Below are 16,704 nucleotides of genomic sequence, written 5' to 3' on the forward strand. Positions count from 1 at the left end.
CATGATATCAGGAGTGTTGTTGGTGGTTTGGATTGGAGTGACCCCCAAGAGATTTTTCTCAGGTCTTCCCAGGTGGCCTTTTTTCTAAATGTCTGCATGAAGATAAAGAGGGCTGTTCTCCAGTTGTGGGGATAGTACGATGTGGAGCACCTCTGTACATTGAGGTCGTGACTTTCCCACCCATTTTACAGGTGAAAAAATAAGGCATAGGAAGTGTATTTATTTCCTAAGGCTGCCATAACAAACTACCACAAACTGGGTGACCGCAAACAACAGAAATTTTTCCTTTCACATTTCTGGAGGCCAGAAGTCTGAAATCAAGGTGTTGGCAAGGGCAGCTCCCTCTGAAGGCTCCAGGGGAAGATCCTCCCTGCTTCCTTCCAGTTTCTGGTAGCTCCTGGTGGTCCTTGACTGTGGCCCGTCTCTCCATTCTCTGCCTCTGTTGTTTCATGGCCTCTTCTTGTTGGGTCTGTGTGTGTCCTTTTTCCATCTGTCATATGGATGCTGTCATGCATCCAGGACCCACCCTCATTTCACTATGATTTCATTTATATCCTTGCCCTAATCATATCTGCAAGGACCCAGTAAGGTCACATTCTGAGGTTCTGGGTGGACATGAATTTGCGGGGGACATTGTTTAACCCAGTGCAGGCAGTTATGGGGTGTATTCATGGTCCAACATTTACATGGCAGATCCAGAAATTGAACTCACCTCTGTCTGACTCATTTCTCCTCATATTCTTAGAGGAAATGATCGGTAGAGAGAAAGGACTCAACTCGGTGTCCTTCAAGGAAGAGCTGAAGAAATGTGGGTATTTATCTTGAAAAAGAGAATACTTGAGGAAGGTGATTATAGGCATGGAGCAGAGTGGCGTCCCCTGAAGGGGAATCTTTTTGGTGTAGCTTGTTTGGGCTGGGAGAAGAAACCTCACTCGGTTTATGGCCTGCCTCAGCACTGGAGCCAGGGTGGTGCACCGGGTACAAATTGCATGGAGAAGAAATAAATGGCAGTTGTGCTCTAAGAATGTGGCCCACAGCTTCAAAGGCAGAGAGGCAAGAAGACCTAGTGGTCAATGGTCAGCCAGGACTCCAACCCCAGCTCTGCCATCCACCTGCTGTGTCAGCTTGGACGGGTTGTTTAATGTCTCTGAGCCACAACCTAGGGATAAAAATAATATCAGCCTCATCAAGCATACACAATGATTCACTGTGATGAGACATTGCATATAAAGACCTTAGTTCAGTGGACCCCACAATGCCAGTACTTAATGGATGCTGATTATCATGGTAACTTAAATGCTCTCCTTTCCTGTGCTGCCGAACAGCATCCCATGTTTCACCCGCTGCCCAGAGAAGCCGGACAGCTTGTTTCCTGTCTGGCCATGGTGGTCCCTGTTTGCCTGCCCGATACCCACAGAACCCTAGCGCCTCACCCATGGTGACCTGTAGTTCATTGCCTTCTCATTAGTGTAATTACAGAGGCTTTCCTCTTTTCCTGCAGCACTGTCAGTGGCTGCGAAGGAAGGTTTCAGCCAAGTTGACTGGACGGGCTTCCTCATTATTTAAGGCACTCATTATTGAGGTTAGGATGGCTCCCCAGCTCTGCTCAATCTGGTGAAGGAAACCAGCTCTCTTTTGCTTCTGTCTTCTGGGGCTGTCGGCAAGCTCTGGATGGCTTATAGGGTCTCCTCCTGTTCTCCTTAGAATTGGATGGTTTCGTGTTTTTTTTTTTTTTTTTTAAATCAGTCCTAATTTCTTTTTTTAAAGAAAAGATGCAAACCCACAGTCATGAGTAAATGACAAATTGCCCAACTCCTGACTGGGAATGCCACTCTTCCAGAGCCTTTTTTTTTTTTTTTTTTTTTTTTTAAATATTTGGTCTGCTAGACAAGCATTGGTTCTCCCCTTTCCAAGCTTTCTCATAATTCTCTGCTGGAATTAGAGATAATATTCTTTAATAATCACAGGTTGTTCACTGGTAAGCAGGTCTATCCTGGACTTTGACCCGCCATTTTGGTGGTGGTGAGAGTTTCCTTTCGTGCTCTATGAGGGAGCCTGGCCTGGGTCCATGTGAATTGCAAATGCTTTTGATGTCCCCAGATGCAAGCATAGCCCCATACTAAACCTTCTCTGATGTCCGAAGTCTCCAAGTGTTACGACCAAGAGTATGCCCTCCCTTTGTGGAAGGAGGCACTTGGCCTGTGTGAGACCTGCTTCAGTTAGGAAGGGAATGTGAGTCAGCAGAAATCACATGGGGTGGCCAAAATTCAGGTCAGCAAAGAGAGCAAAAGTACCTACTGTGCACAGATTGTGCACTGTCCCTGCTTTAGGGACCCCTGTCTTCTCCTCCTCTCCTGAAGGCTGGGGTGATGGGGAGTGAGCCTGCTCTGGGAGCCTTTTGGTGTCTACCATTTGTGAAGACACAGGAGTGCAGCTGTTTGAGAACAGAGCTGCCCCCAACTCACCTGACTTCAGACCATCTCTAGATTTAATATGCATATGAGACACCTGGGGTCTTGGAAAACACAGATTCTAATTCAATTGGTCTGGGTGGGGTCTGAGATAATCATTTCTAATGATGTTTCAGATGGTGCCAATGTTGCTGGGCCACAGACCTCACTTTGAGTATCCAGGTCCTGTTGGACAATCAGGGGAAATCCGTACCTGGGATTCTGCACTTTGCATTTCCTTCCTTGCCCACAATTGCCCATTCAGCTGTGGAGCCAGCCCATTTATCCTAGTTAAAGGGTTCTCCTGCTCGTTGTGATTATTCCTCATGATACTGATTACGTTATAAACTTAAATTAAATAAAATGCACCCTATTGAATGCACGGCACACAAAAAGAATATTTATTTGAATATTAAGTACAGATAAGACTTCCCCTGGGATTATTTCACAGCGCATTTGCAGAATTTAATTGCAAGGTTTCCCCACTCAGGTTCTTTCAGAATGCTACTTGTGAAAATATTTTCTTTCCAAAGGTAAAGCTGTGCTCTGTTGGTTTATTATTATTATTATTATTATTATTATTTTAAATCTGAAGAGCTGTCTGAGCTCAGTCATTACTTCCAGTGTCTAATTAATACTGATGATGACAAAGCAAACAGCCAGATGACCTAGATTTTCCTTTTAAATTTCCTGCAATTTACATGAATGCCTCTTCATTGTTTCAGAACTTTTGTGAACCTAATTCTTCCTGTAAAGATTCTTTAAGTGTAAGGGTTACAAGGCCTCATTTTTCATGAAGCATGTATCTTCCAGTGCTCCTTCCATTAAGCTTTCCAGGAAGAGTCTCTCTCTTTCTTGCTCGCTCTCTCTCTCTCTCTCTCTCACACACACACACACACACACACACACACACACACACACACACAGCAATGATAACAACCACCACCCAGGCAACCCTTTCAGACAACTGAACTGGAAAATTAGAAGATGAATACTTCTCAAGCTTCTTCAGCTACAGGATTGTTCCCATTTCTTAAATGATGACATTTTGTAAAGTCACAGAAATCAGGAATGGTGAAGACCTTTTACAGCTATGTAAAGATTTCTTTAGATGCAGATAACAGCATAGCTTAGAAAGCCAGCCTGGGGATGTTCACCTGGGCTGCCTTCGACTGGAAAGTCATTTATGTCCTTATTTCCTTGTCTGGAAAATTGGTCCAATGGGACTTAGTTCACTTTGCTTTTTCGCTTTTTTTTTTTTTTTTCTGCTAGTACAGTGGTTGTTACATGATTTATTCCTGTTGACATACTCTGCGATCTGTGGATGTGAACTTTTAATGTCACAGCACAAAACTTCTGGAAGCATCAGCCACTTTTCAAATCCTTGGTTTTCTGTCACTATGGTATTGTCCACCTGACATCTAAGCATGTAGCTGGGTAGACCCAGGACATTGTCAGCCTATAAAAAAGAATAAATAACAACAGCAGCATCCAATAGACTTTGGATTATGTTCATTGTCTTTACAATGAAAAGGCACTTATCTGGTGCTTTCTGTGTGTGAGGCACCATCTGATTGCATTGCAGATGGTAACTCATTTAAACCTTTCTTTGACCCCATCGGGGTGTATGGACAGTTCCAGGTGAGGAATTTGTCCAAGGTCCCTAAACTAATAAGTAGCTGGGTGGATATTTGACCCTTGGAAATCTGGCTGTTAGAGTTTATCCTCTTAACCACTGCATTTAAGATGCCTTCCAAACGTCTCTCAATTAACATGATCAGGATGACTGCCCAGATAAGGCCAGTGGCCTGTGTGTCTCTGCTGAATCTATTTAATTGGAATGCAGATTATAAAATTATCAACTTGTGATAAAATTATCATTAAAGCTTTGCAACGTCTAACCAGAACGAAAAAAAAATCCAGTTGAAATATCTTTACTTGAAAATGTCTTGAGAACATATATCCATCCTGACCAGGCAGAGATGCGTGAACGGTATGTAAATCACCCACCTGGTGTGTCCAGTTCTTTCCCACCTCTGAATGTCGGTGGGGGAGGGGTGGGGGGAAGGGAATGACAAGAAATCTATGTTAAGATCTCCTACTCCATAATCAGAGTTTTCTGGCTATAGGGTAATGATGGTCCTAGGAGACTGGTCCGGGGAAGTATGCCAAGCCCTTTTAGTTCCTCAGGAAATTTTGGTGAGTGTTGTTTGAATTTTCTTGGCCTGAGCAAGAGGTTGGGGAGGGCTTTGTCGGGGATGGGGGGGAGGGGACAATTATAACCCTTGATTATGAAGGAAAGGAATGATGATTACTTCTGCATCTGAAACAAACAGAAATCATCTTCCTAATAACCACAATTGTTTCCTCCCTGCCTCCACTGCCTCGGTTCACAAAATACCTTATTAAATCTGGAAAATAAAAATGTGCCTGGGGTAATGGTTTATTATTAGAATAAATAATAGGCAATATGTTTCCCCCCACCTTGCGACTTATCAGATGCAAAGACGTTTTCTGGGTTCACTTGGAAACGTGTGTGCATGTGTCTGAGCAGCCTGGCTCTTCATGGCCAGGGGTCTGCCCTGTCACTTCAAGGCCAGCATCAAGCCTGAAATTAACAACTCCAAGAGACTGCATCCTTGCAGAGAGCAGATGGATGGGGAAAGCTGAAAGGGATCCTTGCCAGGTGCTGCTTGTGGCTGACACTTCTAGCTTGGCGTTTGTCCATTGAATCTGTCTGCCTGGATAGCTTTGTCTCGGACCTGGGGGCCTTGGGCTGTTGCTAATGGGGTATTTAACAAGTGGGTGCATGGTAGAGGAGGTGTGAAAAACATTTCTTCCTAAAGAAAACAGCTGTTTAAAACCTGTTATTTGAGGCTCACTCAAGTTCTGTGGGCATCCTGACCTCTGGCCTCCTTTAATCAGATAACCAACACTTGAATCTCCCCAGTGACTTACATCTGGAGCAGTGACTCTCAATAGAAGTACCAATATTATCAGTTGATACAGTTTCACAAGGAACAGCAGGAGAAGTACTCACTAAATGTGTAGTGCCTGCATGAACCATACCAGAGGTCATTGAAGTGTTAGAAACACTCAGTATTTTCAGATTCCAGGACATTGCTCAATAAATTATCCCACACATCGTTCGCCATCAATTAAATATGTTACAACTTTCATTCTTTGGGTTCATATGCTCAAGTTTATATATAACTGCAAACCCATTATTTTTTTCCCAATTAGCACTTAGTCTTGCCAAGTTCATTTCTCCTGTCCCCTCCACTCCCAACGTCTGCCCTCCAAAGCTGGTGTCTTTACGAGAAGACAAGATTTAAGGAACAAATTCTGTTCTCCCCAAGGTTGAAATGAAATTGTCGGGGGGAAAGATGAGTGGATTCCCCAGGTTGTTCTCTCAAATGCATTTCTTCATTTATTCAGCACAAGCCAGAATCGAGTTAATTAATCATGGCTGACTTGACTCATTGTTGTGACTTTTTGTTTTCATTTTTTTTTCAGTTGATTATTCCTCGCTTCCTTTCCTGAGTCCTAAGCAATTACTACACTCACATACTCTTTCTTCTCCCTTATACTAACCCCCCCAAACAAACAAACAAACAAACCAGCTATAACAAGTGATAGGAACTGTGTTTGCATATCTGGCATAAATGGTACTGTTTGCTTAGAATCGGAGGAAACACTTCCTTGTAGGACACATTTGGAAAGAGCAATGGGCTTCATCACAACCAGTGTGATGGGCCCCCTTATATTCAGGGATTGAGGTCTTCCTGAACTTAGATCTCTAATAAGCATTTCATCTACGAACTCAGAAGCATAGTAGGCAGACCAACCTTTTTATTTTATTTTATTTTTTTACTTTTTCACTGAAGAGATTGCAAGCTAAATTACATAATGTCCCTGACAAAATGGAGTTGAACTTTCCTAAATTTTTTTAATGTTTATTTATTTTTAAGAGAGAGCATGAGCAGGAGAGGGGGAGAAAGAGAGGGAGACACAGAATCCAAAGCAGGCTCCAGGCTCTGAGCTGTCAGCACAGACCCAACAGGGGGCTTAAATTCACAAGCCTCGAGATCATGATCTGAGCTGAAATTGGATGCTTAACCAACGGAGCCACCCAGGCGCCCCGGAGTTGAACTTTTCTTAAGATAGTCACCCTGGGTTTACCCTTTTGGTGTCTTGGGGAGGTATTTATAGTTATACAGCTACCATTAAGTAGCTACTTATGTACCTACCCATTAAGTACCTACTATGTGCCAGGCCAGGCCTGTGCTTGATGCCCTATATACAATGTCTTATTTAATCTTTACAATACTCCTATAATTCAGCTTTTAAAGATTATATTATTATGACTGCTGTCCATTTGAATGTAGAAAAACAGTGGGCACTCATTATCAGAAATAATAGAACCCAAGATTATAGGAAATGGCCTTTCTACTCCCTGTCTTCATTATTATTCTCATTCCCAGAACCTCATTTTTGTACTTTTGTTTGCAATTTGGTGTTTATCATTTCAGATTTTTTCCATGTATCCATTAATGGATGTTTGTGTATGTATATATATGCACAGCTTTTTAAACACAAATTGGATCACATTTTAAAAACTGATTCGACTTGCTTTGTTGTGTTCATTCTATCATGGACACTGTTTCATATCTGTGAATGTCTAGTGAATCCATAGTATTCCATAGTATAGATCAAGGGTTGGCAAGTTGTGCCCACAAGCCAGATGCAGCCCACAGCATGTTTCTGAAAATAAAGTTTTATTGGAACACTGCTGAAGCCATTTATTGACACATTGTTTTTGCTGCTTTCTAAACACAAGGGCAGAGCTGACTCTCTAGTCCTCAAAGCCAAACATATTTATTATTTGTCTCTCTTTTTAAATTTATTGTCAACTAACACACACATGTTAGCTAAGTATATTCTTGGCTTTAGGTGTAGATTCCCGTGATTCATTACTTACATACAGCACCCAGTGCTCATCCCAAAAAGTGCCCTCCTCAGTGCCCATCGCTCTCTTCCCCCACCCCCAACAACCCTCAGATTGTTCCCTGTATTTAAGGGTCTCTTATGGTTTGCCTCCCCTCCTGTTTTTAACTATTTGGCTCTTAGAGAAAAAGTTCGCCCACTTCTGTTATAGATGCACCACAGTGTACTTAACCATGTTAGTACTGAGGGACACTGATATGCTTCCATGTTGCAGGTCTATGTTATGAGAAGTCATGCCCTTCCCTCCCCATTCCTCCTCCCATACTGTTGCAGAAGCTCCTAGCCGAGGAATCTTTGAGAAAAAGGATATGCATTCTGTGCTACAATAGTCACCAACTGCAGCAGGTGCATATCTAATCCACAGGCACCTCTTCACCCACTCATCTCACAAGGATAACGGTCAAACCTTCGAAAATTTCAAGGTAGCTCTCACCTGTATATATTCATATATATGTATACATTTATACACATATACATAGACATACATGTACTTCTATGTGTACATATATATGCTTTCTTTTATTAAGAAAAGGAATCTGAGACTCAAAAGTGTCAGTCCTTCAGCCAAACTCACACAGCCTATGGGAAGCAAAGCCAAGATTTAAACCCAAGTCATTTGGCCTAATGCTCCTTCTGAAAACCCCTTGGCCTTCACACTAATTCTTAACGGCAGTGACTAGTATTTGTTGAATGATTCAAATGTGCCAAGTGCTTTGCTTAGTACGTTACCTGGATTATCTTATTATGTGCTCATAAGAAAATTAGACACTAGGTGGGCACCATGTTTTCCCCATTATACAGTTGGGGAAATTGAGAACAGAGAGATGCTATAATGTGGCTGATGTTACATAGACGACATGCCATGATTGGATTCAGGCAGTCTGTTTCCTGAGCCTCTGGTCTCCATTGGGGAAGAAACTCATCCTGCAAAATGATCTGGTGGACTGTTACCAGAGAAATCTGATTTGGTGGAAAGCATTCCAGTCTAAACCCATTCAACCAAGAAGCAAAGTACAGATCTATGCATGTATGGAACCAGATAACACAGTCATTTCGTGTTTTGTGGAAGACAGCCGCAAGCATGTAAACAGTATCGTGTCAGGCAGAGCAGCAGAAGGGCACTTTCTAAGGACAAATGAGGTGCACACTGGGAGTGGGTTAAAAATGTGGGTTTCGTTGGTTTCCTTCCTATTGGGAGCTGTGCACTGTGCTGATTCAGAGAAGGGCTTGAGTCAAGCCATCTGGATGGCAGTTCCAATACTCACCAATACTTCCTAGATTTATGACTTCAGAAAGTCACTCTACCTCTTTGTGCCTCAGTTTCCCCACCTATAAAATGGAGCTGAGAATCCTGCCTACTCATGAAGTGGTGAGCATTAACCGAGATCCTCCTAAAAAGTCGTATTTACAGCACATTTTTTAGCATGTCATAAACATCTGATAAATCTTAACCACTGTTAATGTAAAATTTATTTTACTAAAGATAATTAAAATAATTATTTTCCTGTCAGCATAGTTAATATGAGCAAAATATAAAGGTTTTGTGAAACTAATGAACCTTCCTTACCCCCACACTCCAATCCAGTGTTCTCTCTTACTCTGTTCTGCCTTCAGCTGTGCTCTTTGTGATATCACCTTCCCAACTCCTTGGGTAGGTCAGGCCTCCTCAACTCTTATTCATCCTATAAGGGTCAGAGCAAGGGCTCTTTCTCTGAAAACACCTGACTGACATTTTCCTCAACTACTTTCCCCACACAGCAGCCTGGCTTGGTGCTTCTCCTTTGCGTGTCTGTGGGATCCTGTGTTGTCCCTCTCTCTCACACTGTGACCTGGCACTCTAGTCTTCATTTTATTCCTCTCTTTCTCTCTTTGGGATGCTTTTTTTAGGAAATTCACTGTCTACCATTTATATCTGTATCCCCTCCCATTACACAGTGCTAGTCACATAGTAGGAACTCATAGTACACAAACCAGATGTATACAATAATCCTGAAATGCATTATGGGAAAGGCAAAATGTAACATTCACCCTATGTACTTGGAAGCATGCCTTTATAGGGAATGCCATCTTTTTTTCAGGAGAATTTATAATGACTAGGAGCATGAAGAATTTGAGAAATGTGTGTAGGTACCAACTGATTTGATGTATTGATTTCTATGTTGCTAGACTTCTTTCGTGCTCTTCTTCTGAATAATCACAATTGCCCTGAAAACTGGAATTTCTAGCATTATATTATTTCATACAAGAAAGCTTGCACATCTGTTTATCCATTAATTTATTGTGTGTCTTCTTATTTCTTTGAACTCATACTTTTCCCAATTTAAGTTAACCTCGTTAATTTTCTCTTTTGCTTGACTCTTCCGCCATATTGAATTACTTGCACTTCATAATCTCACTGGGATTTCCACACATTCTTTTCTATCCTTGCAAGAATTGTTTTTATCCTTTCTCTGGATACGTTTTCCAAAAACAACAGCAACAACAAAAGAAACAAAAACAATAACATCTTTTTTAATTCTCTAAAACAAGCTTGTTGCCCCTCCTAGGTGCTAGGGGCATATATTCTACTTCATTGTAGCTAATGTTCTCTGTATCGTAATTTTCAATTTGCTCATGTTTTTCCCCACTTAGTGAGCTCCAGAAGTCTTTTTTTTACTATTGCATTCTCAGTACCTAGAACAGTGTCTGATATCTAGAATGTGGATATGTATGAATGAATGCATTTGCTGTTGAATACATGGAGGAATGGATAGATGGACAAACAAAAGAAATGAATAGATTCCAAAGATTGTCCTGGTCCCTAGGCAAAGAAAGCCAAATAAGACTCACTCCTTTCCCTTATAGATCCAGTCTGATGTGTGGGAGGGGAAACCACGCTAGTAATAGGGTCAAGATAAAGTGGGAAGAAGTGATAAGAGAGAACTCAAAGTCAGGAAAAGATGAAAAGGGCTGAGTCTGAGAAAGATTCTTTGGCCTGGTTGGCTAGATGAAGATAGGAGATGGGAGAAGATGAATCCCTGCTATTAAACATCCTGTTCAACCAGGAGAGCAAAGGGTCTCATGCTGAAGTTTATTGCTTCAGTTTCTAACCTTTCATAAGTGCTTACTTGGCAGCCGTATCGAGAGTGGTATTTGATTCTCTGGAAACATCTTAAAGGAGCAGCACCAGACCTCCCACTTTCCCTTTTTTCATTTAGGCTGTAAAATATATTGGTTCTGTGCATTACTGCCATGAGAGGAAAAAAAAATATTGCATGTTAGTTTCCAAATGAAATGACATTTAGTGAAGTGTACAGTTAAGATATTTTTCAAGGTTGGCTTTTAAAGAGTGCACTGGAAGAGTCTTTCTTCATAACAGATGATAAGAATTTACAGGTGCCTTTTATTCTCTAGCCCTCTCTCATAATGGTTATGGGGAAAAAATTTAAGAGCCTCATTAGGTCTAGCAATAACTAGTGAGCCTTCAGAGCATCATTACACCCTGCTCGGAGTGCTGCGTGATGAGCACAGTTGCAACAGAGACACAGACCCATGATGGGACTCCGCCATCTTGCCTAACTGGCCTCTTACACTCTATTCACTTGGTGAAGAAGGGGCGGTGAGTGGCCACCTTACTCAGAAAATGTGGGTGTTACAGGGTTGACTTCCAACCAAAGAGGTCATGGCAAATGTAGTCTCCATCAGGAGCAGGTGGAGTGTGCTGGTGAGGACATCCAATTCACAAAATATTTATGGGATAGGTCAGGAACATGACCCAAAAAGGAGAAGCAGGATATTGCTACTAGAATATGGGCAAAACAATATGGGATGCCATACAGGAAAAGTTAAAATGAAACAAAACAAAACAAAAACTTAAAAACCATACGTCCACTATAGAAATTACTCAAAATGTCATTTTTCATTATCTCCAAATCTCATTTTCCTTAATCTGCTTCATTTGAAGGACAACATAGCTATTTTCATGGCTACTGTTGAATTTTGCATTTGATATGCTCTGTAATAGGAACATTATAATATGGCATCCCTTTACATTATTTATGTCGGTAGGCTCCTTGTTTCTTTAAATGTCATTGTGCTTCTCTGTGTCTGACAAACCCTTCTGAGTTTTGAAGACAGATGTTAAACATATTCATCTTGGTATTAGATAAATCAGTTTATTAAATTAATTAAAATGAAAACTATCACTGTTACAATAACAATAAAAACACACATTTCTGCAAGCCACTGATACTTAAAATTTTTCTGATTATAAATGTCGTGCATGACATAAAGGATACTTTGGAAAGTACAGCGAACCATTAAGAAAAAAGTATCATCATCACTCTTTAATCCAATCTCCCATTTTGTTTTAGATTTAGATATGTGGTCTGTTTCAGCTAATTCTTGTATAAATAATGTGAGCTTTAGGTTGCAGTGTTTTATTTATGTATACAGACATTCAGTTAATGTAGCATCGTTTGTTTTGGTGTATATTGCTTTTTGTTGTTGTGTATTTTTCATTTTTGTTGTTGTTAAAATGGTTACTCTAAGGATTACAGTACAGACATACCACACTTCTCTAAGTGAACATGGAATCAATGTTTTACCGCTTCAACTGGAGTGTGGAAACTTGGTGAAAAAAATTTTTTAACGTTTTTATTCACTTTTGAGAGACAGAGCATGATCAGGGGAGGGGCAGAGAGAGGGAGACATAGACTCTGAAGCAGGCTCCAGGCTCTGAGCTGCCAGCACAGAGCCGGACGTGAGGCCGGAACCCATGAACCGTGAGCTCATGACCTGAGCCTAAGTCAGATGCTCAACTGATTAAGCCACCTAGGCACCCTCTTCAAAAAAAATTTTTTTTACTGTTTTTATTCGTGGAATGTAGGAACTTTACTGACATATGTGTCCTTTTACCCTTCTCTCTTTATGTTGGGTTTATGTTAGGTACACTGCAAATCGTGTTAGACAGTTTTCTAACTTTTCTGCTTCCAGTCATTACACATCTTTGAAAGGACTCAAGAGGAGTAGACTAGTCTACTGTGTTTATATTTACCCTCATGCTTCACTATCCCCTTTGGAACATCTCTATAATGTCCCAATTTTCTTCTGGTATTATATTCCCTCTGTCTGGAGAACCTTCTATAAGCAATTCTTTGAGAGTGGGTCTGTTGCTGATGATTTTTTTTTAATTTCTTTAATATCTCCCCTTCATTTCTAAAGGATATTTTCATTGGAATAAAAATTCTGGATTGCCACTTCTTTTCTTCCAATACTTAAAAAAAAGATCATGTTGTGCCTTCTTTTGGCCTTCCTGGTTTTTGTATGTTTGTTTAAATGAGAAATCCACAGTAATTTGAATTGTTGTTCTCTTACAAATAATGTATCATTTGTTTCTGGCTGTTTTCAAAGTGTGTTTTGGTTTTTGTTTTTGCTTTTTTTCCCCCCAGTGTTCAGCAATTTGATTATATCTGGAAGTGAATTTCTTTGGGTTTACCTCTTTAGAGTTTGCTGAGCTTAAATTTATAGGCTTGTATCTTCTGCTGAATGTGGGGAATTTTTAGCCATTATTTCTTCAAATAATTTTTCTGCAGTGAACTGTGTATCTTTATTCTAGAACTCAAGTGATATCACTGTTATATCTTTTGGTATTATTCTGTAGGTCCCTAAATTTATTTTTCTTTCTCTGTGGTTTAGATTGGAAGCTTCTTAATTCATATGTACACAAGTTCATGGAGTTTTTTCTGCTATATCTCTATTCTACATTTGAACTCATTCACTGAGTTTTTAATGTGTTTTTTTTTAATTTAGGTTATTGTTTTTGCAGTGCTAAATTTTCCATTTGGTTCTTCTTTGTATCTCCTATTTCTCTGCCAACACTGTCTATTTTTTTTCCATTTGTTTATCTGTGTTTTCCCTTACTTGTTTACTTGTTGGAACATTTTTTTTCAAAGGGAGGGGGTGCAAGTGAGTGAGGGCAGAGAGAGAGAGACAGAGAGAGAGAGAGAGAGAGAGGAGAGAGAGAAGCAGGGCTCACCTGCTTTCACCCAACGCAGAGCTCGTGCTCACCCAATGTGGGACTCGAACTCACAAACTGTGAGACCATGACCTGAGCCGAAGTCCGATGCTTAACAACTGAGCCACGCAGGCGCCTTGTTGGAACATGTCTATAACAGCTACTTAAAATCTTTATTTGACCATTTCAACATCTGTGTCATCTCAGGGTCAGTGCCTGTGAATGTCGTTTCCCATGTGAGGTTAGATTTTCTGGTTTCTTTGTATACCTAGTAATTTGGGTTATATCCTGAGTATGTTGAATATTAATGTTATAAGATGTTGGGTTTTACCTCAGTCCTGTGGAAATTGTTGATATTCTTGTGTCAGCAGGCAGTCAATTGATCCAGTTGGATTCAGGCTGAAAGTTCTTACCTTCTTTCTGTGGATTTTGCTTCCAGTATAAGTTCTGCTGTCAATAGACTTTGCTGTAATAGTTGGATCGTGTGTGCACATCCCAGTGGCAAGTCTGGGACCCGAGCAGTGATCTGTCCCGTTCATTTCTCAAAGTCTATGGTATCTGTGTAGGTCATATACCTACACATGTGGCTCAGGTGTGAGTGTGGAGTTCACAAAAGCTCTATATGATGTCATTTCCCCAAACTCTATCCTTCCTTCCAAACTCTTTCCAGGATCCTCAAAGTATTTTTGTTTCCCAGGGCTCCTCTTTCTTGTCCTCCAGCCACAAAGTTGGTGCTTTTTCACCTTGTTCATGTAGTCCTGTGACTCAGCATGCCTTTGTGGCCAAATGGGAGAGGACAGAGAAAAATCAGTGGGATTTTGCCCCACCTTCTGGGACCAGAGCATCTCAGATCATAGAGAAGCTTTGCCTCCCCCAGATTGTTGGACATCTCTATCTGTCTGTATTTTGATGTTTCATTCTGGGTTTTTAGCCACCTTGCATCCATGCCAGGGGATGCTGGTGAGGAGGAGGGAGCGGAACCCACTGCTCTTTCTCCTCTTGCCCCCTCCCTCTGTAGTTGTTTGCCTTGCAGAAAGCTCAGATGGTGCTGTATGCATTCTACTCAGACCTAATATCTGCACTGAGTGGGGAACACAGGGTGAGGTGTGCTTATGACATCTTATCCAGACCCAGAACCTCATCACCACCTTCATTTAGTTCATCGCGGGGAGAAAAAACATAAAATACAATTTACCATTTTAGCCACTTTCAAGTATTCAACTTGGGGGCATTAAATGCATCCACAATATTGTGTAACCATCACTATCTAGTTTGAGAGCTTTTTCGTCTCCCCAAGTGGAAACTACAAACCCATGAAGCCATCACTCGTGTCTTTTTGTCCAACGCCCCTGGCCACTACTAATCTGCTTTCTGTCTGTGGATTTCCCCCACTTCATTTTTTTAACAGTTTACAAAGATAAAATTTACATACCATAAAGTCACTTCTTTCTAGTGTATAATCCACTGTGTGTGTGTGTGTGTGTGTGTGTGTGTGTTCTGTGTATTTATAGAATTGTACCCATTTTTAAAAAGATTTTGGAATATTACCTCCCAATGTTTCCTCTTTCTTTTATTTTTCTTCCTTCTTTTTAATGATCTATTTTACTGTAATATTTTTAATAATTTTTTTAATGTTTATTTTTGAGAAAGAGAGAGAGAGAGTGCACACGAGAGTGTGGGAGGGGCAGAGACAGGGAGACACAGAATCCAAAGCAGGCTCTGGGCTCTAACTGTCAACACAGAGCCCTATGCAGGGCTCGAACTCAGACACTGTGAGATCATGACCTGAGCCACGTTGGATGCTTAACTGACTGAGTCACCCAGGTGCCCCTTACTGTAAAATTTTAAAACAAAAGGGAGATTGTAACATGTATGTACCTCTGTAGCTGCTTCTCCTAAAAACTAAATAGTGCCTTTTGAGCATTTTCCGTTTCCGTTTTTTCACATGGTTCCAAATGCTGCACGATGTGCCATCGTGTGAATGTACTATAATTTATTTTTAATTTTACCATTATTGCACATTTTAATACTTGCAGTTTTTTTTTCTTTTCACGAATAATGCTGTAGTTAATTGACATGTAAATAAACATTTGTGTATATCTTTCCTTATTGCCTTTGGTGCTATTCTCAGAGGTGATATTTCTGGGTTAAAGGGCATAACAAAACACCAGTTTATAGATTCTGGGTTCTGGCATATCCCAAAATAAAGATTCTTGTTTTTGTTTTTGTTTTGGAGAAAGTAGAAAGAAACTCTCAGTACAAAATACATAAAATATACATCAAAAGTCGGTTCTTAAACCTTCTTATCCTTTAGTAAAAGTTTCAAAAACTTGCAATATAGTGTCAGATGCAAGGAGTCAGGGGTTGCTTCATTGGTGAAAAAAAAAAAAAACGAGAAATAACCAGAATACATTGTGAATGCAGACCTAGATTTTATTCCAGCCTCGCTATCTAAGCGGAAGGTAGAGTCAGCCAGTCCCCACAGAGGTAGAGTGGCCATATGTCAGGGTTTGCCTTCTCACTCCCACTTCACATCTGCTGTCGCTGGCATTGTCATTAATGTCACCCCACCCTCTCCTTTCACTCACATGCATTTTTCCCGTTTGGACAATGCATTATGTGGTCACTCTGAAGAAGCATCCTTGATTTTCAGAAGCACATTTTGGTAGGGCAAGGATGATCGATGCCTGGCAGATGTATCATGAATCTCTCCTCTTTGGGCTTATGGTGGGTATCACAAATTCATCAGTTTCTTTCTCTGATACAAGAATTGTCCTCAGAAATCCCCCAACACAGTTATATGGAGCCTTAGCTACCATCTGATTAATAGTGGACCATAAAATGGATCCCATTTGCCAAGGCATGTAGGTGATGCTCCTGGTCCTTGTCGTGGGAGGAGACATCGTGTGATGGCTGGTGCCTGTCCCCAACTGTCTCGGGGGGGCCTTCAGTGAAGAATATGCCTGTACCATTAAGGCATGAGGGATTTTCACATCACAGGAACCTTTATCCGGGGAAGATTTTGCTTCCCTCACCCTCTATGGGATCTCTGTCCTCCTTCCTCTTGAAGACTCTGGCTCATCCTAGCTGTATTTCTGGATCACACGATTGAAAATCCAAGTGAAACTCAGGCTATTTAGACCTAAAGAAAAAAAATTAAATACATAATTAATTAATCCTGGGTCTCCTTTGAACCGAGTGATTAGAAGCAACTTTCCATTTTCTTTCATGTTGTTTTGGTGCAGAACCTGC

The sequence above is a fragment of the Panthera uncia genome, chromosome E3, assembly GCF_023721935.1.
Source record: "Panthera uncia isolate 11264 chromosome E3, Puncia_PCG_1.0, whole genome shotgun sequence".
Lineage (NCBI taxonomy): Eukaryota > Metazoa > Chordata > Mammalia > Carnivora > Felidae > Panthera > Panthera uncia.